Below are 21,201 nucleotides of genomic sequence, written 5' to 3'. Positions count from 1 at the left end.
TGAGGTCCCTTCCAACTCTAATATTCTATGATTCTATGATTCTAATAAGAACATTAAAAAACATAAAATAAAATACATTTCAACATGAATGTTTCACTTCAAAATGAAGTTTTGATGATTTCTGCAAAACAGTTTTCCAGAATTATTATTTTGCTTTTTGCAGGGGATTTCAAAGACATCTAACTTTTTTTCTAATTCAAAATAAAAACAAAACTTGAAATTTCTCATTAAATGGATATTCAGAGAATCCACCCGGTTTATAAATAAGCTCAGGTTTTCAGTGACGCCTAAGAGGTTTAGATGGTCAACTTGCCTTAGCATTTAATGGAAATTGGTCATCACGATTCCCTTGGCAGTTTGGAAAATGCCTTCCCTAGACATCATTTCAGAGAGGCCTAGACATGCACAATAGCCTTCCCCTCCTGTTCTTCTTTGCACACCTTACCTAAGGCCATAGAATAATCACAATCTCTCTGCCAGTCCCTATTGTGGTATTCCATACAGTAGCCATAACAACCATGGTTTTAATCCTAGACATAATGTTGATATTTCAGTTTGTGTCTCATCCATCCACCCATCTTTCAGTTATAGCCACTTTCCTTGCTCCAATCTAGCTTCTGGAGTGAAATCCAAGACAGTGATGACCACCTGCAAATCCTTGGATAGTTGAAGGCAAGTCTCAGACTGGGCTCTCTCTATCCAACCCACTCAGCCTGTGTGAGACCTCTAATGAGCCATGTCCTCAGCTGATGTAAAGCAACGTGGTTGAGTTGAAGTCAATGGACCTATGTTGATTTACAAGAGCCGAGGAGCCAGCTCATTTACTTCATCAACATTTGTTAGTGTTATTATTCATAGCTCCCATTAATTACAGAGCATGCACATTGAGGAGGGGATTGGACTAGATACCTCCTGAGGTCCCTTCCATCACTCATCTTCTATGATTCTACGATAACCTGAACTCCACCCTCTCAGCCTTCCTTTCTTCACGCACCCTTTCACCGGCTGAGGTGGGCCTTTATGAGGGAATGGGTCCAACACGTCTAGGCCTTATTAACAGTCTCTCAGTTGGGCCTGACATAGGGCAGCTGCTCCTTCAAAAGAGCCAGAGAAGAACAGGAAACAGGAGAGGAAATTGTGGCAGGACCCACAGAGCTCAAGAGGCTCCTACAGGAGATGGACCTTTAACCGAGGGGAGAGCAAAAGCAGATCCTGGTGAAGGGATGAAAAGCCGTTCACAACTTGGAAACTTGAAGATAGATAGACAGAGAGACGTTAGGGAGGAGGGGCTGTGTCCAGCTTGAGACTGCGCTGGAAGAATCTTCTGTGTTTATTTTTAATTTTATGTTAAGAAACCAGGAGCCAAGAAGGGACACATCAGCCTTAGTGGAGTTATTGAGGACCCCTGAGGAGGGAAAAGGAGACCAGCCACTGCAGAGTGGTCCCAAGTCACACACGAGGGGGCATTCTCGTGGTGGCCACACCATTTACACAATCCTTCAGCAAACTACCCTCTCCTACCCCATCCACATCATTTGTGGATATTGATGTAGTCGAGTTTTGTGCTGGGGGCACAGTTACTTTGAATAAGAGGGGAGATGGAAGGCTGGTGTTCCCAGAGGGACAGAGTTATGGCTACAAGAGGAAATCTGTTTTTATTTTACCCTTCATTTATTTAAAGGCCTCTTGGTGATTTTTTACATGAAACATTCTTCGAAGGAAAAAGTTGGGTCCATCAAAATGGACATTTCCTGCTGGAGTTGGATGTCAGGCAAGCCAAACAGCATGGACAGCTGAGGACATAGGGAGAAGTCAAACTGGGTGCTGGATGATTGGCCTGCCCACCAGCTGGCCAGCCTGCCTGGTTTCCATTCAAAGCTTTAGTGGAATCAAAGAATTCCCTTGGAAAGATTCTTTTCCCTCCATTCAGTATCTTCCAATGGAAAATTGTTGCACAGGATAAATAAATGTATTTATCCTTCTGAGACGGGTGATTTGCAAAGCGTTACTAAGATCACTCGAGAGAAGACATGAGAATCCAACTCAGAGGTCTCCTGCCTCTCTGCTCAAGCCATTATGTGCGTAAGACGTTGAGTCAAGCTACTGTGCCTAGTTCCTTCCTCGTCATGATCAATGGGAGATTTAGGTAAACCAGGAAACAGGGTTAGGTCCCGATGACTTTACTGCTTGTAGTTATGAGCTATTTATTGCTTTTGAATTAGCAGAGCACCCACCCATGTTGAGTCAATGGCTAACTGATTAGGATACCCAGGAACTTTCTATATAAGCGTGGTGTTCCACTTCTTATAGAAAAGAAGATTGAGAGATGTATTGGTGATAGTGTATAAGTGCCTTCATGGGGAGAAGTTACACTTATGAGAGGAGACAAAGCCTGAAGTGAGGAGTTACAAGAGAAAAAGCCCAATACAATAAATGCTGAGCAGGAGAAGGAAAGGACCTCTTGCGCTAGCACCTTGAAGGAAGACCTCACTGAAAGATAGGCCTGGAATGGGACTGGTACATTTGCTTTGTTCATCATAACTTATCCTCTTTCCTTCAGGGATCTGTAGAGGAGGGAGCCTGAGAAGGGGCTGTGATAAAGGCCTAGGGACAGACCAAGATGGGAATTAGCTCATGGAGGAAGCAGTAGGTCTTTACAGGCAGACCTGAGTTGCTTAAGACAGGGTACCTGGGCTGGAACCCAGAGGATATGGCAAGCCTGTGTTCCACTTTCAGAAAGGTGACCTGGGTGGATGGCTGATTCACAGGTAGTAGCCCAACATATGGCCAGAGTGACAGTTGGCAAGGTAGTGCCAGAGAAGAAGACCTTGAAATGCCATGCCCAGCACCCCAGCTATGGAGTCGTTCCTCTAGAGAAGACCATGAACCATTGGAACAGACTCCCATGGGCAGCAGTGGATTCTTCATCTCCTGATGTCTTTGAATCCAGCCAGGCTGCCTGTCTGGAAGATAGGCTTTAGTCAAATACAAGTTATGAGGCTCAGTCATGGGGTAGCTGGGTGAGATGTAATGCCCTGTTAGATACAGTATGTTCGAATAGAGGATTCAATGTCCTTCTTGCAATGAGGTCTGTGAATCTATGAACCTTCTCCTAAAGCAGTTGGTAATAGCCACTTTAGAGACAGGAGAGCAGACAAGGGGGATGACTGAACTCCTCTGGAGTGAAAACTCTTCAGCAGTTAGAAAAGAAAACATCTCCTTTGAGGTTAGGCATTTTTCTATCACTACAATTTTCTCACTGAATTTAGAGGTTTCCCTATTAAACTCGTTAGTAAGTTAGAATCATAGAATCACAGAATATTAAAGTTGGAAGGTACCTCAGGAGGTCATCTAGTCCAACCCCCTGCTCAAAGCAGGACTAACCTCAGCTATATCATCTCAGCCAGCGCTTTGTCAAGCCTCAGCTTAAAAACCTCTAAGGATGGAGATTCCACCACCTCCCTAGGTAACCCATTCCAGTGCTTCACCACCCACCTAGTGAAAAACTTTTTCCTAATGTCCAACCTAGACTTCCTCCCCTGTAACTTGAGACCATTGCTTCTTGTTCTGTCATCTGCCACCACCGAGAACACCCTAGCCCCATCCTCCCTGGAAATCCCTTTCAGGTACTTAAAGGCCGCTATCAAATCCCCCCTCATTCTTCTCTTTTTCAGACTAAACAAGCCCAGTTCCCTTTGCCTCTCCTCATAAGTCCTGTGCTCCAGCCCCCTAATCATTTTGGTTGCCCTCCGCTGTACACTCTCCAACTTGTCCACATCTTTTTTGTAGTGGGGGGCCCAAAACTGGACACAATATTCTAAATGCGGCCTCACCAATGCCAAATAGAGGGGAATAATCACTTCCCGTGACCTGCTGGCAATGTCCCTCCTAATGTAGGCCAATATGCTATTAGCCTTCTTGACAACCAGGGCACACTGCTGACTCATATCCAGCTTTTTATCCACCGTTACCCCCAGGTCCTTTTCTGCAGAACTGCTGCCTAGCTCGTCAGTCCCCAGTCTGTAACTGTGCATGGGATTCTTGCTTCCTAAGGGGAGGACTCTGCACTTTTCTTTGTTGAACCTCATTAGATTTCTTTTGGCCCAATCTTCCAGTTTCTTTACATCCTTCTGTATCCTATCCCTACCTTACAGGTATCTACCACTCCCCCCATCTTAGTGTCATCCGCAAACTTGCTGAGGGTGCAATCTACCCCATCCTCCAGATCATTAATGAAGATGTTAAACAAAACCAGCACCGACCCCTGGGGCACTCCGTTTGTGACCGGTTGCCAGCTAGACATGGAGCCATTGATCACTACTCGTTGAGCCCTATGCTCTAGCCAGTTCCCTGTCCATTTTATAGTCCATTCATCCAACCCATACTTCTTTAACTTGCTGATAAGAATAGTGTGAGAGACAGTATCAAAAGCTTTGCTAAAGTCAAGGTATATCACATCCACCGCCTTCCCTACATCCACAGAGCCAGTCACCTCATCATAGAAAGCAATCAGGTTGGTCAGGCATGTCTTTCCCTTGGTGAATCCGTGTTGACTGTTCCTGATCACCTTCCTCTCCTCCAAGTGCCTTAAAATGGATTCCTTAAGGACCTGCTCCATGATTTTTCCAGGGATTGAAGTGAGGCTGACCAGTCTGTAGTTCCCTGCATCCTCTTTCCTCCCTTTTTTGAAGATGGGCACTAGATTTGCTTTTTTCCAGTCCTCAGGGACCTCCCCCTGTTGCCACGAGCTTTCAAAGATAATAGCCAGTGGCTCTGAAATCACCTCAGCCAACTTCCTCAGCACCCTCGGGTGCATTGCATCCGGCCCCATGGATTTGTGTATGTCCAATCCTTCTAAATAGTTTTGGACCTGTTTCTTCAGCAGTGCGGGATGTTCGCCTCCTTCCCATTCTGTGCCACCCAGTACAGCAGTCTGGGAGCTGATCTTGTCTGTGAAGACAGAGGCAAAAAAGGCATTGAGTACCTCAGCTTTATCTACATCCTCCCTCACTAGGTCGCCTCCCTCATTCTCTAAGGGGCCCACACTTTCCTGAATCTTCCTCTTGTTGGCAACATGCCTGTAGAAATCCTTCTTGTTCCTCTTTACGTCCCTTGCTAGCTGCAACTCCAAGTTTGCTTTGGCCTTCCTGATTTCATTCCTGCATGTTCGAGCAGTGTTTATGTACTCCTCCCTAGTCATCTGACCAAGCTTCCACTTTTTGTAAGCTTCTTTTTTGCGTTTAAGTTCCCCAAAGACTTCTTTGTTAAGCCAAGCTGGTCGCCTACCATATTTGCTATTCTTTCTGCACATCAGGATGGTTTGCTCCTGTGCCCTCAATAAGGTTTCTTTAAAATAAGCCAGCTCTCTTGGATTTATTTCCCCCTCATATTAGCCTCCCAGGGAATCCTGCCCATCAGTTCCCTGAGGGAGTCAAAGTCCGCTTTTCAGAAGTCCATGGTCCGTATCCTGCTGCTCTCCTTTCTTCCTTTTGTCAGGATCCTGAACTCGACCATCTCATGGTCACTGCTGCCTAGGTTGCCACCCACTTCTACTTCCCCTACCAAATCTTCCCTGTTTGTGAGCAGCAGGTCAAGAGAAGCACGGTCCCTAGTTGGTTGCTCCAGCACTTGTACCAGGAAATTGTCCATGACACTCTCCAAAAACTTCCTGGATTGTTTGTGCTCTGCTGTATTGCTCTTCCAGCAGATGTCAGGGTGATTGAAGTCCCCCATGAGAATCAGGTCCTGTGAACTGGAAACTTTCCCTAGTTGAGTAAAGAAAGCCTCATCTACCTCATCCTCCTGGTCTGGTGGTCTGTAACAGACACCCACCATGACATCACCATGACATCAGAAGGGTGATGGTGGTCGGGTACTCCCTCCTAAGGGGGACGGAGTCATCCATCTGCCGTCCGGACCGGGAAAATAGAGAAGTGTGCTGCTTGCCTGGAGCTCGGATCAGGGATGTGACGGAGAGACTGCCAAAACTTATCAAGTCCTCAGACCGCTACCCCGTCCTGCTCCTCCATGTGGGTACCAATGACACTGCCAAGTACGATCTTGAGAGGATCACTGCAGACTATGTGGCTCTGGGAAAAGAGATTAAGGAGTTTGAAGCGCAAGTGGTGTTCTCGTCCATCCTCCCTGTTCATGGAAAAGGCCCAGGTAGGGACAGTCGCATTGGGGAAGTAAATGCGTGGTTACGCAGGTGGTGTCGAAGGGAGGGCTTTGGATTCTTCAATCATGGAATGCTGTTCCAGGAAATAGGATTACTAGGAAGGGACGGGATTCATCTAACGAAGACAGGGAAGAGTATCTTCGCAGACAGGCTGGCTAACCTAGTGAGGAGGGCTTTAAACTAGTTTTGACGGGGGACGGGGACCTAAGCCCGAAGGTTAGTGGGGAAGAGGGACACCGCAAGGAAGCAGAAGGAGGAGGGTGCAGCAGAGGTGGCCTCCCGATTCATACTGTGAAAGTAGGCCACTCGGCTACTTATCTCAAGTGCCTGTACACAAATGCAAGAAGCCTGGGAAACAAGCAGGAAGAACTGGAAGCCCTGGCACAGTCAAGAAACTACGACATGATTGGAATAACTGAGACTTGGTGGAATAACTCCCACGATTGGAGCACTGTCATGGATGGGTATAAACTGTTCAGGAAGGACAGGCAGGGGCGAAAGGGGGAGGAGTTGCACTGTATGTAAGAGAGCACTATGACTGCTCTGAGCTCCAATATGAAACTGGAAATAAGTCAGTTGAGTGTCTCTGGGTTAAGCTTAGAAGCAAGAACAATAAGAGTGATGTCGTGGTGGGTGTCTGTTATAGACCACCAGACCAGGAGGATGAGATGGATGAGGCTTTCTTTGCTCAACTAGGGAAAGTTTCCAGTTCACAGGACCTGATTCTCATGGGAGACTTCAATCACCCTGACATCTGCTGGAAGAGCAATACAGCAGAGCACAAACAATCCAGGAAGTTTTTGGAGAGTGTTGCAGATAATTTCCTGGTGCAAATGCTGGAGCAACCAACTAGGGGCCGTGCTTTTCTTGACCTCCTGCTCACAAACAGGGAAGATTTGGTAGGGGAAGTAGAAGTGGGTGGCAACCTAGGCAGCAGTGACCATGAGATGGTCGAGTTCAGGATCCTGACGAAAGGAAGGAAGGAGAGCAGCAGGATACGGACCATGGACTTCAGAAAAGCGGACTTTGACTCCCTCAGGGAACTGATGGGCAGGATTCCCTGGGAGGCTAATATGAGGGGGAAAGGAACCCAAGAGAGCTGGCTGTTTTTTAAAAAGACCTTATTGAGGGCACAAGAGCAAACCATCCCGATGTGCGGAAAGAATAGCAAATATGGTAGGCGTCCAGCTTGGCTTAACAAAGATGTCCTTGGTGAACTTAAACGCAAAAAAGAAGCTTACAAGAAGTGGAAGCTTGGTCAGATGACTAGGGAGGATTATATAAACACTGCTCGAACGTGCAGGAATGAAACCAGGAAGGCCAAAGCGCAATTGGAGTTGCAGCTAGCAAGGGATGTGAAGGGGAACAAGAAGGGTTTCTACAGGCATGTTGCCAACAAGAGGAAGATTCGGGAAAGTGTGGGCCCCTTAGAGAATGAGGGGGCGACCTAGTGACGGAGGATGTGGAGAAAGCTGAGGTACTCAATGCCTTTTTTGCCTCTGTCTTCACAGACAAGATCAGCTCCCAGACTGCTGTACTGGGTGGCACAGAATGGGAAGGAGGCGAACATCCCACAGTGCTGAAGGAACGGGTCCAAGACTATTTAGAGGGATTGGACATCATAAGTCCATGGGGCCGGATGCAATGCACCCGAGGGTGCTGAGAGAGTTGGCTGAGGTGATTTCAGAGCCATTGGCTATTATCTTTGAAAGCTCGTGGCAACAGGGGGAGGTCCCTGAGGACTGGAAAAAAGCAAATCTAGTGCCCATCTTCAAAAAAGGAGGAAAGAGGATCCAGGGAACTACAGACCGGTCAGCCTCACATCAATCCCTGGAAAAATCATGGAGCAGGTCCTTAAGGAATCCATTTTAAGGCACTTGGAGGAGAGGAAGGTGATCAGGAACAGTCAACACGGATTCACCAAGGGAAAGTCATGCCTGACCAACCTGATTGCTTTCTATGATGAGGTGACTGGCTCTGTGGATGAAGGGAAGGCGGTGGATGTGATATACCTTGACTTTAGCAAAGCTTTTGATACTGTCTCTCACAGTATTCTTATCAGCAAGTTAAAGAAGTATGGGTTGGATGAATGGACTATAAAATGGATAGAGAACTGGCTAGAGCATAGGGCTCAACGTGTAGTGATCAATGGCTCCATGTCTAGCTGGCAACCGGTCACAAGTGGAGTTCCCCAGGGGTCGGTCCTGGGGCCGGTTTTGTTCAACATCTTCATTAATGATCTAGAGGATGGGGTAGATTGCACCCTCAGCAAGTTTGCGGACGACGCAAGCTGGGGGGAGTGGTGGATACCCTGGAGGGTAGGGATAGGATACAGAGTGACCTAAACAAACTGGAGGATTGGGCCAAAAGAAATCTAATGAGGTTCTACAAGGACAAGTGCAGAGTCCTCCACTTAGGAAGGAAGAATCCCATGCACAGCTATAGACTGGGGACCGACGAGCTGGGCAGCAGCTCTGCAGAAAAGGACCTGGGGGTAACGGTGGATAAAAAGCTGGATATGAGTCAGCAGTGTGCCCTGTTTGCCAAGAAGGCTAATGGCATATTGGGCTGCATTAGGAGGGGCATTGCCAGCAGGTCACGGGAAGTGATTATTCCCCTCTATTCGGCATTGGTGAGGCCGCATTTAGAATACTGTGTCCAGTTTTGGGCCCCCCACTACAAAAAAGATGTGGACAATTTGGAGAGAGTGCAGCGGAGGGCAATGAAAATGATTATGGGGCTGGAGCACAGGACTTATGAGGAGAGGCTGAGGGAACTGGGCTTGTTTAGTCTGCAAAAGAGAAGAGTGAGGGGGATTTGATAGCGGCTTTTAACTACCTGAAAGGGGGTTCCAGGGAGGATGGGGCTAGGCTGTTCTCGGTGGTGGCAGATGACAGAACAAGGAGCAACGGTCTCAAGTTGCAGGGCGTGAGGTCTAGGTTGGACATTAGGAAAAAGTTTTTTACTAGGAGGGTGGTGAAGCATTGGAATGGGTTACCTAGGGAGGTGGTGGAATCTCCATCCTTAGAGGTTTTTAAGCTGAGGCTTGACAAAGCTCTGGTTGGGATGATATAGCTGAGGTTAGTCCTGCTTTGAGCAGGGGGTTGGACTAGATGACCTCCTGAGGTCCCTTCCAACTCTAATATTCTATGATTCTATGATTCTATGATCACCCTTATTGTTCTTGCTTCTAAGCTTAACCCAGAGACACTCAACTGGCTTATCTCCAGTTTCATACTGGAGCTCAGAGCAGTCATAGTGCTCTCTTACATACAGTGCAACTCCTCCACCCCTTCGCCCCTGCCTGTCCTTCCTGAACAGTTTATACCCATCCATGACAGTGCTCCAATTGTGTGAGTTACTCCACAAAGTCTCAGTTATTCCAATCATGTCGTAGTTTCTTGACTGTGCCAGGACTTCCAGTTCCTCCTGCTTGTTTCCGGGCTTCTTGCATTTGTGTACAGGCACTTGAGATAAATAGCCGAGTGGCCTACTTTCACAGTATGAATCGGGAAGCCTACCCTACTGCACCCTCCTCCTTCTGCTTCCTTGTGGTGTCCCTCTTCCCCACTAACCTTCGGGCTTAGGTCTCCGTCCCCCGTTGAACCTAGTTTAAAGCCCTCCTCACTAGGTTAGCCAGCCTGTCTGCGAAGATACTCTTCCCTGTCTTCGTTAGATGAATCCCGTCTCTTCCTAGTAATCCTTCTTCCTGGAACAACATTCCATGATCAAAGAATTCAAAGCCCTCTCTTCGACACTACCTGCGTAACCGCGCATTTACTTCCACAATGCGACCGTCCCTACCTGGGCTTTTTCCCTGAACAGGGAGGATGGATGAGAACACCACTTGCACTTCAGAGTCCTTTTTCCTCCTTCCCAGAGGCACATAGTCCGCAGTGATCCGCTCAAGATCATTCTTGGCAGTGTCATTGGTGCCCACGTAGAGAAGTAGGAAGGGGTAGTGGTCTGAGGACTTGATGAGTCCGGGCAGTCTCTCCGTCACATCCCTAATCCTAGCTCCAAGCAAGCAGCACACGTCTCTGGTTTCCCGGTCTGGACAATATTCCAACAATAAATATAATGTTAATTCCGCCTTCATCGTGGTTGCAAATTCCCTTTAGTAGAAATGTCCAGGGAGCTGTTTTCTTTTGTGTAATGAATGAGAGGAGGCAATCACTCTTTGGTATCAGGTAAAAGCGAGATGTGCGAGGCATGAAAATAGAGCTCGCGGTCCTTTTCAGCATTCTCTGGTGTCATTACACAGGTCCAAGAAGAGGATGGTGATAGGATATAGACTCTAGACCTCTATCCTGGTCTCTGAAAGGCTTCATGAAGAAATCACATCAGGAATTCCAGCTTTTATTATACCCATTTTGGAGGAAGCACAACTTTTCTCATCAGACAAAGAGAAGGTAAAGGATAATATATATTCTTATACCTGATCCGTTCTGTCCAGCACATATTTTTCCTTTACAAATTAGGACCTGCTAGGGTTTGGTGAAATTTTTCCATCAAATCTCTTCATGATGGGAAACTGGATTTTCAACACAACAAAAATGTTCATAGAAAGTGTCTGCTTTTCTTCAATTTTTAAAAAAAAAATTGCATTGAAAATTCAAAATATCTAAAAGCCAGAACATTTTCAGTTGTTTTTTTGAAGAAAAAAGAAATCAGATTTTGGTTTTGTATTTGGGAGTTTAAAGCTGCTTTTCCTTTTGGGATTTTTGTTTTTATAATTAAAAGTCAAACCTAATCATGGTGGAAATATAAGATCCTGAGTAGCTCTCTAGAACTTACAGTCATGAATGACGTGTAACAAGGGTTCTGTCTTTCTGTGAGACACATCGGAGCAGACAAGTTCAGATGTATGTAGAACACTCTGGGTTCCAGTTCTAGCCAGAGCTGGCAAGTGTTTGTGAGGATTTATGAGATTTTGAGCCTCCTCACTCACTCACTGAATGAAAAGCATCGTTCAGGATTCATGTTGGAGAAATTCCAGAGGCAGTGAGACTCCAGAAGCAGGAAAAGAGGGTAGAAACGTGGACAGAAACTGACAAAATAAATTTCTTCTTGGGCTAATGTAATCAATGCATCTCGGAAAAGAATTTAACACATATCCACTGGGAGAAAAAAATTTTGGAATAGGAAATTTTAAATCAGGTATCTAGCTAGCTGCCTTTCTGCCCATGTGTTGCAATCTAGCCTTCCCTCCACAATGTTTCCTGCTTGCTTGTGTTTGTTATTTCTGCCTATCTGACAGTCTGTCTGTGTCTTTCCTTCCCTTCACAATATCTATCTATCTATCTGTCTATCTATCTGTCTGTCTGTCTATCTATCTATCTATCTTAATTTGTCATCTGAGTGCTATCTCAGTTAGAGAAGATAAAAGGAAACCTACAGTACATGAGGTTACAGTTTGATATGACTGCAAAAATGTGATTTCTAGCAGATTTGAAGAAGAAGTAGGCAAGTATTAAAACTAATATATTGTCTCTGGTAAGTTACATGGCTAGGATTTGTAAACCTGCTAAAAATTCTTAAATAAAGACATTGTTTAAAAAACAGCAACAAATTTTATACAGGTTAACTCAAAACTTCAGATCTGAGTGGAACAAGGAAATAGAATAATAAATCATAGTAATGAATGGCTGGAAAGGACCTTGACAGGCCATCTATTCCAGTGGTTCTCAACCATGGGTACACATACCCCTTGGAGTACCCAAAGGTCTTCCAGGGGGTACATCAGCTCATCCAGATATTTGTCTAATTTTACAACTAGGCTACATAAAAAGTACTAGTGAAGTCAGTACAAACTAAAATTTCATACAGAGAATGCCTTCTTTATACTGCTCTATATACTAGACACTGAAATATAAGTACAATATTTATATTCAATTGATTTATTTTAGAAGTATATGGTGAAAATGAGAAAGTGAGCAATTTTTCAGTAATAGTGGCTGTGATACTTTTCTATTTTTATGTCTGATTTTGTAAGCAAGTAGTTTTTAAGTGAGGCAAAAATTGGGGGAACTCAAGACAAATCAGACTCCTGAAAGGGGTATAGCTCTCTGGAAAGGTTGAGAGCCACTGATCTATTCCATCCTGCCATGCTGACTATCTAGACCATCGCTGACACATGTTTTATCTAAGCTCGCTTAAAAACATTCAGGTAAGGGGAATTACACAGCCTGCCTTGGTAACCTGTCCCTGTGCTTAACTGGAATTCATTAGAGTTAGAAAGTTTTTCTTACTATACCTAAATCTCTCTTGTTGCAGATTAAGTTGATTCCTTCTTCTGCATCCCTCAGTGGACATGGAGAATAATTGATCACTGTCCCCTTTATAACAACCTTTTACATGTTTGAAGACTGTTATCAGGTCCCCAATCAATTTTCTCATCTTTAGATTAAACATGCCCAATTCTTTCCAACTTTCCTCACAGGACAGGTTTTCTAAACATTTTATCACCTTTGTTGCGCTCTGCTGAACTATCTCTTCAATTTGTCCATATTTTTCTTATCGTTTGATTCCCAAAACTGGATGCAATCCTGCAGCTGAAGCCTCACTGGTGCTGAGCTGAGCAGAAGAATTACCTCCCATATCTGACATACAGCACAATACCTGATGTGCCATGTACCCAGTGAAAATGGGGATGGTTGAAATCCCCCATTTTTAGTGGGTTTTCTGGATTTTAGCCTCTCTAATCTCCCTGAGCCTTTCACAATCACCATCACAATCCTGGTCCGCTGGTTGGTAGTATATTCTTTCTCTTATATTCTTATTAATGAAGCATGGAATCTTGCATGAACTCTATCTCCAAAGAGAGTCTATGGTTCAGTTTGATTAATTTAGGATATGTACTCCATTTGACTCTTTCACATATAGTACTATACCTCCATCCGTACCACCTGCTTGCCCATTCCCTCTTATTACTGTGTGCCATTGATTGTCATTGCCCCAACAAATTTCTGTGACACCTACAGCGTGGGCAGTGTGGAACTTAGCAACCCGAGACGCGGAGGCTGCCCCATCTTCAAAGCCAGCCTGTTCTGGCCAGTGGTAGGACAGAGGAGGTGAGGAAAGGGGGCCCCGGTGATCTGAAAGGCAGTCACAGCCAGTTCTGGCCAGTTGGATGGGAGACAGGGGGCCCAGGAAATCTCTGTATCCAGGAAAGAAGAATAAAGGACAGAGAAAGCGCTTTTGTGGGAAGAGGATAAAGAGTGGTCAGCTGGAAGAAGGTGGATCCTGGACTGGGGAAAAAGAGCAGCCTAGGCCCATGTGGACTGGGACAGGTTCAGTCGGACTGTGCTGAGACTGTCCAAGCTTCAGGGGCCTGAGAGCGTCCTGTGCTGTGGCCATTAAACCCGTCTTTTTTCGCGGAGAGTCACTGCAGTCTGGAGATCAGGGACGCCAGGTTCCCTCTGGCACGAGTGGACGCCTCCAGGGAGCCCACGGCGAGAGACAGACGTGCTGAAGGCTCAGACAGGTGTGGTTGCAGGAGCTGGTGGAGCGCAGCTCTTTACCCCGACAGAGAGTGAGTGTGTGATCCCCGAGAAGGTGACGCTGAAGGGCCCCTCCCAGTTCTTAGGAATTTCCCATGAAAGGCTTTGTTTGCTGAATGTCACATCCCGTGTCTCCTTGGCCACCTGCCCATCCAGGCTCCCTTTCTTCCCTTGATTGCACTATGCAGGGGAGATAAGCTGGAACTAGGGGGATGGTTGAAGCCGTCCCAGAGGTGTGAGGCTAAGGGGAAGTTATGGTGAGGGGCAGTCCCAGGGGTTTCTGCTACGCCCCACTTGAGAGTTCACCAGGCACCCATGAGCCTGCTCCCAAGCCCCACTGAGACACTCAACTTGTGGCCAAAATCTAACTGGTGCCACCTAGGTGGGAAAAGTCCTTTAACCATTTCCCCATCCCCTGAGGCAGGCAGTGCCCCGCCCTGCGGCCAGCTTGGAGCCGGCACCCTGTAGAGGGGAAAAGATCCTTGTCCCATTCCCCAACCCCCTCTTTTCCCACAGCTGGTCATGGAATCCTAGAAATGTGGGGCTGGAAGGGACCGCAAGAGGTAGCTAGTGCAGCCCCCTGCGCTATGGCAGGACCAAGGAAACCAAGAGCATCCCTGACAGGAGTTTGTCAAACTTGTTTTTTAAAACTTCCGACGACGGGGATTCCCCCACCTCCCTTGGAAGCCTGTTCCAGACTGAAATAGCCTTAGAGAAAGATTTCCCTGACATCGAACCTCAATCTGCCTCGCTGCATCTTACACCCGTTACTGCTTCTCCTACCATCCGTGGACATGGAGAACCACTGATCCCCATCCTCTTTATACCTCCCTCACATAGTAGGAGACAGTTGGCAAGTGCTCCTCAGCCATCTTCTCTCCAGACTAAACCTGCCCAGTTCAAGAAACCGAGCATATTTGGTCCTTTCCTCATAGGTCAGGTTTTCGAAACTTTTGATCACTTTTGTTGCTCTCCTCTGGACTCTTCAATTTGTCCACATATTTCCTAAAGCGTGGTGCCCAGAACTGAATACAGCACTGCAGCTGTGACCTCTCCAGTGCCGAGTAGAGGAGAACAGTTATCTCCTGCATCTCACACACACCGCTCCTGATAATACACCCCAGAACGATATTAGCCTTTTACACAGCGGGAACACGTCATTGACTCATTCAATCTGTGACCCACAATAACCCCAGCTCCTTTTCAGCAGGACGACCACCTCGCCAGTTATTCCCCATTCTATAGCTGTGCATTTGATTTTTCCTTCCTAAGTGATGCTCTTTGCACTTGTCTTTAGTGAATTTCAGTGTGCTGAATTTAGACCAAGTCTCTAATTTGCTGCATATCTTTAAAAAAAAGCCAAAACCATCAAATCTTGATTTTCATTTGTACTGAGAATGTCCAAGCTTCAAGGCCCTGAGACCTTCCTGTGCTGTGTTCATTAAACCCGTCTCTTTTCGCTGAGAGTCACTGCAGTCTGGAGATCGGGGCTGCATGTTTCCCTCTGGAAGTCCCGGGGCTGCAGCGCAAGTGAAGTCCCTGAGGGGCCCATGGCGAGAGACAGACGTGCTGAAGGCTCAGACAGGTGTGGTTTCAGGAGGTGGCAGAGCTCAGCTCTTTACCCCGACAGAGAGTGCATGATCGCCGAGAAGGGCCATGACACTGAATGGGGCCCCTCCCAGGGACCTTACAGAGCCGAGGGAGGACGGGTCCTGGGAGTCTGTGACACTAGCCCCCACTGTCTGCCTTGGAAACCCAGTTGCCTGCCTTGGCAACTGGCGTCTATCCTGTGGCTGTGTATCAGGCCGTAGACTGGAAAAGGCAGTATGTTTATAGCCACGTTTTGAAGAGGGTGCAACTTTCGCACAGAGATGGATTTATGGTAAAAGTACAACCAGTCCGTTAACCAAAGGACCTAGGTTCAATGATACCAAGTGTGACTCTGGCAGAGCAGGCGCCAGTGTTATACTTAAGAAATAAACAGCAGGATCTTATTCAGGGGACAAGCAGCATGCCACGTTTATTATGAATACAGAAAATATTTTTTAAAAAAGCAATTGCCTAAAACACACTTACACACACACACACACACACACACACACATACACCGTTCTGCAGGAGGGATATAATTACCAGCCTCTGTGTTGCTCGAGCTGAATCAAAAGCAACTTCTCTCCCTCCTGCCCTTGGAGGCTGAGAACCATTACCTCAGCAATTACTTCCTCGCCATCTTATTTCAGCAGACTCAAACTGCATTCACTTCTCATTTATACTTACTAAAAATCATTACATATTTATTCCATTAAATTGGTACATTATTTTATACTTACTAACATAATACAATTTTTATACCTACACCAATTTTATTAATACCAATTTTACTAAACGAAAATAAATGACATTTTATTTGCCCGCTCACAGCCCCATGATTTACACATCAACTACATTCTTGTTACGCATTGGGCACTTTTCTTCACTTGTAAATTATTACAATTAGATTTCAGGATGTTCCCAAACATTCATACCCAGATGTTTACAAACAGGGCCCCAATGTGTTACAAATGTTAAATCACATAATGTTTAGGCAGGATGTTCCCGCTCATATGTTTAAGCAGTCAATTATCATAGTGGAGCCTGGGGTGGCATGAATAAACAATCAATGTGTCTGGAACATCCCTATCTATAATGCCTAGTTTTGTCTTTTTTCAGTGTGAGGATTCACCCTTAAACTTTAAATACAATCCATGGTTTGGGCCTGCTCTGATTCAGGCCTACATCACAGTGCTGGGATCTATACCAGCTCATGCCAAAGCCCCTAGGCCGCAACTTAGCACAAACTGGAAATAACCAGGCCAGCTCACCTGTGTGTTAGTATTGTTAAAATAAGCACTGGATTTATTAAAAGGTGTTTAGTGTTTATGCTTCATGAAATACTTATACATTGCTGCATGCAGTAATCTCATTTATAACATCCATAGCCCATGCTGTAGGATGATATTTAAGTATATTTAAGTATTTACCCTGTAATTGTAAAAGTGTTAGCTGTGGGTCTGTAAGTCCAGGCGGGGGAGAAGCATTAGCAAGTGTGAAATACTAGTTTGCCCCAGCAGGGATTATCTCCTGCCCAGCAAAAGAAGGCCCATAGACATCGGACAATCCATTGTGAAACCTCAGAGGACAAAGGACTTTACTGATTTCTCCCCCTACATCCATGAAGGAGAGACATGCAAAGACACACGTCCCGTCAGCTTTGGGGAGAAGAGAATGAAAATCCGCGATGAGGAGATTTTGGTGTCTCTGTGGTGCTTGAAATGTGGGAGGACACAAAAATTTCTAAACATAAGCAAAAGATCCCCAGCTGTTTTGCCAGGGATAGCCTTAAAGCACTTACCGAGATGGCACATTACAGCAGCTCTATCACCTTTTGAAACCTAAGACTGTAACTCACGTGTGTGTAGGTTACCTGCGTTAACCTTGTCAGTAACTCTCTTCTAACCTTTTCTTAGTTAATAAACCTTTAGATAATTTCCTGTAGGATTGGTTGCAAACGTTGACTTAAAGTGCTAAAGTGAGAGCTAAAGTGCAACTGACCTGGGGTAAGTGCATGGTCCTTTGGGACTGGGATTAATCTACATATTTTTGTGGGTTTTGGTGTAAGAGACCATCTGTCACAAAAGCAGACATGCCTGGGTGGCAGGTAGACATGAGTGCCAAAGGGGACTGTCCATGTGACTCCATGGTTAGCCTGTTGTAGTACCTGAGGAGTTTATACTTGATGGTTGGTGAAATCTAAGTCTACAACTCACAACCCTTCTGGGGTTTGGGTTCTCTGTTATCAGTCTGCCCTGAGCTTGGTACTTATATCCTTGAGCCACTCAAGTCAGCATGACACCAAGTATAAGGAGTAAGGATAGAAATGGCTACAAAGAAACAGAAGTCCAAAGACGCTCCTAAGGCTAAAACTCAACACTTAGAGTTTTAGGTTCAAAGACGTTTTTCTCACCAAAGTCTTTCTTCCAGCATGGCTGATCCGTCCGTTAGCCGGGATCCAACTCATAGAGCTCCAAGAGCTGGCTTTCTTTATCTGGTCAGGTGGAGGTGTTAGAAATAATCAAACAGGTTGTCCATGGGGCGGATTGGGCAGACAGAACCTTTATTGCCTGCTCGTTCCACCTCCACGCCACGAGTGAGCAACGAGGGGGTTACTTTACAATTCTTTTATCCATAACAGTCTGTAAATGTATACATTTCCAGCAACTCCCCATAGACCCTTATTTGGTTAAATCGACACCTATAAAATGAATATTAACAACTACATAATGAATATAATTATACCTGCCCCTGTTTGTTGTTTACAGAATTACCATACAGAGGTTAGGCACATCACCATAAAACCTATACATTTTACATTAACATCCTTTGACGTAAAGGCATGCCAGGGGAGAAGATAGATAACGCTTTCTTCCTACTATTAAATCTTGTACATGGATGCCGATAAACTTATCCCCTTCCTCAGCTGGCCAAGAAGGGAGGAGAAGAAGAGTGATTACAGACTCTAACTAACATTCACAGAAGCAAAGTTTGCCCGTGCCTTGACCCTGTTCCCTGTAATTTAGGCCTGGCCTTTTGTCCAGCTTTTAACTCTTTACTCTCCTACAGAAGGGCGTTATGTTGGAGCCTTGGAAAGTACGTGTATTCAGAGAGAAATCAGCATGGAACACAGAGAGATGCAAACCCATGAAAAGTCTTCATTGAACTGCACTAAAAATCAGCCAGGACTGTTTGAGCTATTCCCTAATAGTCTAACTCTATTGTTATGGCAACAACCTAAGCTCTGTTGCTACGGTAACCTAGGCAATAAGGCAACACACAAAATACACAACAAAAGTTGCCAAAATGGACTTTTTTTCTTGGTTGCTATCTGCAAAAATTTACCTTTGTTTTCAATATCTGGAAGCCCTCTGTGGCTCCGCTTGCGGTGTGACCAGGAAGCTGACACCATGTTCATTTTTGTCATCTCCTCCCCTCATTGTGATAGTTACGGGGCTATTTCCCCCACTTCCCAGTTTAATGGCTTTGCTCACTTTAATGTCAATGTGTTTTCAGAGTCTCTCCTGGCTCAGTTTACACTGGAGACACATTCAAGCAGCTGGGTCCACAATTCTTTGTCTAGAGCACAATAACTTCAACCTTACGTGCCAAACACATTTTCAGGGCAGCTTTCCAGTGTACTTTTATATCAGTCTGTGCACACCCTATACACCCACCACGCAATGCGCATTGGGACTTGTGTGCTATCAGTTTATATGGGAGACCATACGTACTACTGGTCAGGTACAGATTAGAACAAGTCTGGTATGTGTAGTGAGGACATAAACTGTGACAACTGTTGTTGACAGAAAGAAGGGAACCAGTTTAAAATCAACAAGCTGAAATTCAATAAATATAAGTGCCAAATACTCCCAGCTGCTCCAGCTTTAGCCACTTGAATTCAGGAGAACATCAGGTCACCCCGAATCTGAATATTACAGACGCCTCAGCACCTGTCCTCTGCTGCGCCATCACCTCCCTTCGTCCTTGTGCTGGCCTCTCGTCTGAGCATTGGGCCTGGATCTCTGCTGAAATGAAAGTCACGGAGCATCCTTCTGCTCTGGTGTCCGTATATGGAGCCTGGCTGGGCAGGGAGCCAGGGGGCTTCGGCAGGTGACATTCAGCAAACAAACCAGAAGTTCTTAGGAACTAGCAGTAAAGGAAATTACCTGCCGGGGGGCTCAGGAGTGGAGAAATGACAGGTGTGTTGACCAATACGTGGGCTTTAAACTGCTCTGCCACTGTCCCTTATTCCCAACCATCAACCACCTCCTAGCCTTGCCCTTGGTTCCCTCTCCTCCCCATAAGTCTGCTGGAGCCCCCAATCCTGACACCCAGTCACCTGTCCCCACGCACAGCACCCCTTGTGCACCCTGATTTCTGACTCTGAGAACTGTTTCCATTCATCACATGGCTGTGTGCAGGGTGACCCTGTCGCTGTGCCAGTCACAGAGAGCTGTCCGTGCTGAGACGCTCGGCATGTCAGTCAGGCCTCAGTGCAAACTGTCTGACACAGATGAGAGGGTTTTACCTTCAGTCTAGGGCCACTGGGTGTCCCCAGATCATCAGCGCGAAGAGGGGAACCCCTAGAGAGCAGAAACCCTTAGCCCAGAGGGAATCAAAACCATGAGGCCTGATTAACAAACCAAGCCCTGAGTTAAGGACCCAGAACCACTGTGTGACAGGCCAGAGCCGGGGTGAAGGGCTTGGCTGAGATCCTTTTCTGGCTTCTGCTCAAACCAGCCTTAATGGCTGAGCAGGGACAGGTCTCCCGGTGCACTCTGATGCTCGTCAGCATTTCCTTCATTGCATCTACACAGGGCGGAGGGGGCATAACACTTCCCAGCATGCAGCAGTTACTGGGGTTAAACGTGGCAGATCCAAGGAGGACTCTGCAATGTAGACACAACCTCTGTCACCTTGGACAAGCCACCCACATTTCTTCAAAATGGGATTAAAATTACACTCCCCTGTGGATGTAGGGCCTGACACACAGCCAGGGGCACGACTCCACTGGATCTCATTGGGTTGCCAAGGCAGACAGTGGGGGTAGAGGAGAGGGAACTAGGCCGGGATCGTGGCTTCACTTGTGCCACCCACTGCTGCAGCCGACACAAAAGACCTTTTTTCCGGGGATCCCTCGGCGACAGGGGATTGCTTTGCAGGGCTGGAGAAACGCATCTTGAGCCGATCATAGTCCGAGGTTGTGCTGCCAGGTTTGCCTAGCAGGGGCTGTAGGGTGGGATCGAGGAGCACCGGCAGAGCTGTTTGAAGCCCACATCTTGGCCAACACACCTGTCGATTCTCCACGCCCCAGCCCACTTGGCAGGTTATTTCCTGTTATTCCCAGCTCTTAGGAATTTCTCATGAAAGTCTTTGTTTGCTGAATGTCACATCCCGTATCTCCTTGGCCACCTGCCAGGCCGGGCTCCAATTCTTTCCGTGATTGCACTGTGCAGGAGAGCTAAGCTGGAGGAAACACTGACAAAGGTGAAGGAGGGAGAGATGCCGGACAGACAGGGGAAGAGCCACTCTGCTGAGCTGGTTCATCTGCGGCTCCGGCTTGGGGGAGGGCAGGGTGAGGTCTAAGGGCTTGGGAGGTGAAAAAACGCCCGGAGCCTGGGGCTGATGGTGAAGACACGGACAGGGCACAGTATGAGCCCCACGGCTGGGGAGAAGGGAAGAGAGGGAGGTCAGGGGCCAGGGCGAAGCGGATGGGAATTATTGGGAAGGATGAAGCCGTCCCAGAGGTGTGAGGCTAAGGGGAAGTTATGGTGTGGGGCAGCCCCAGGGGTTTCTGTAATGCCCCACATGAGAGTTCACCAGGTTCCCCTGAGCCCACTCACAAGTCCCACTGAGCCACTCAACTTGTGGCCAAAATGTAACTGGTGCCACATAGGCAGGAAAAGTCCTTTAACCAAGGGTGTGGGG

This window comes from Emydura macquarii, unplaced genomic scaffold (genome assembly GCF_026122565.2).
Source record: "Emydura macquarii macquarii isolate MOO-44397 ecotype Brisbane River unplaced genomic scaffold, CSIRO-AGI_Emac_v2 contig_3184, whole genome shotgun sequence".
Lineage (NCBI taxonomy): Eukaryota > Metazoa > Chordata > Testudines > Chelidae > Emydura > Emydura macquarii.
This window is presented reverse-complemented; position numbering follows the sequence as displayed.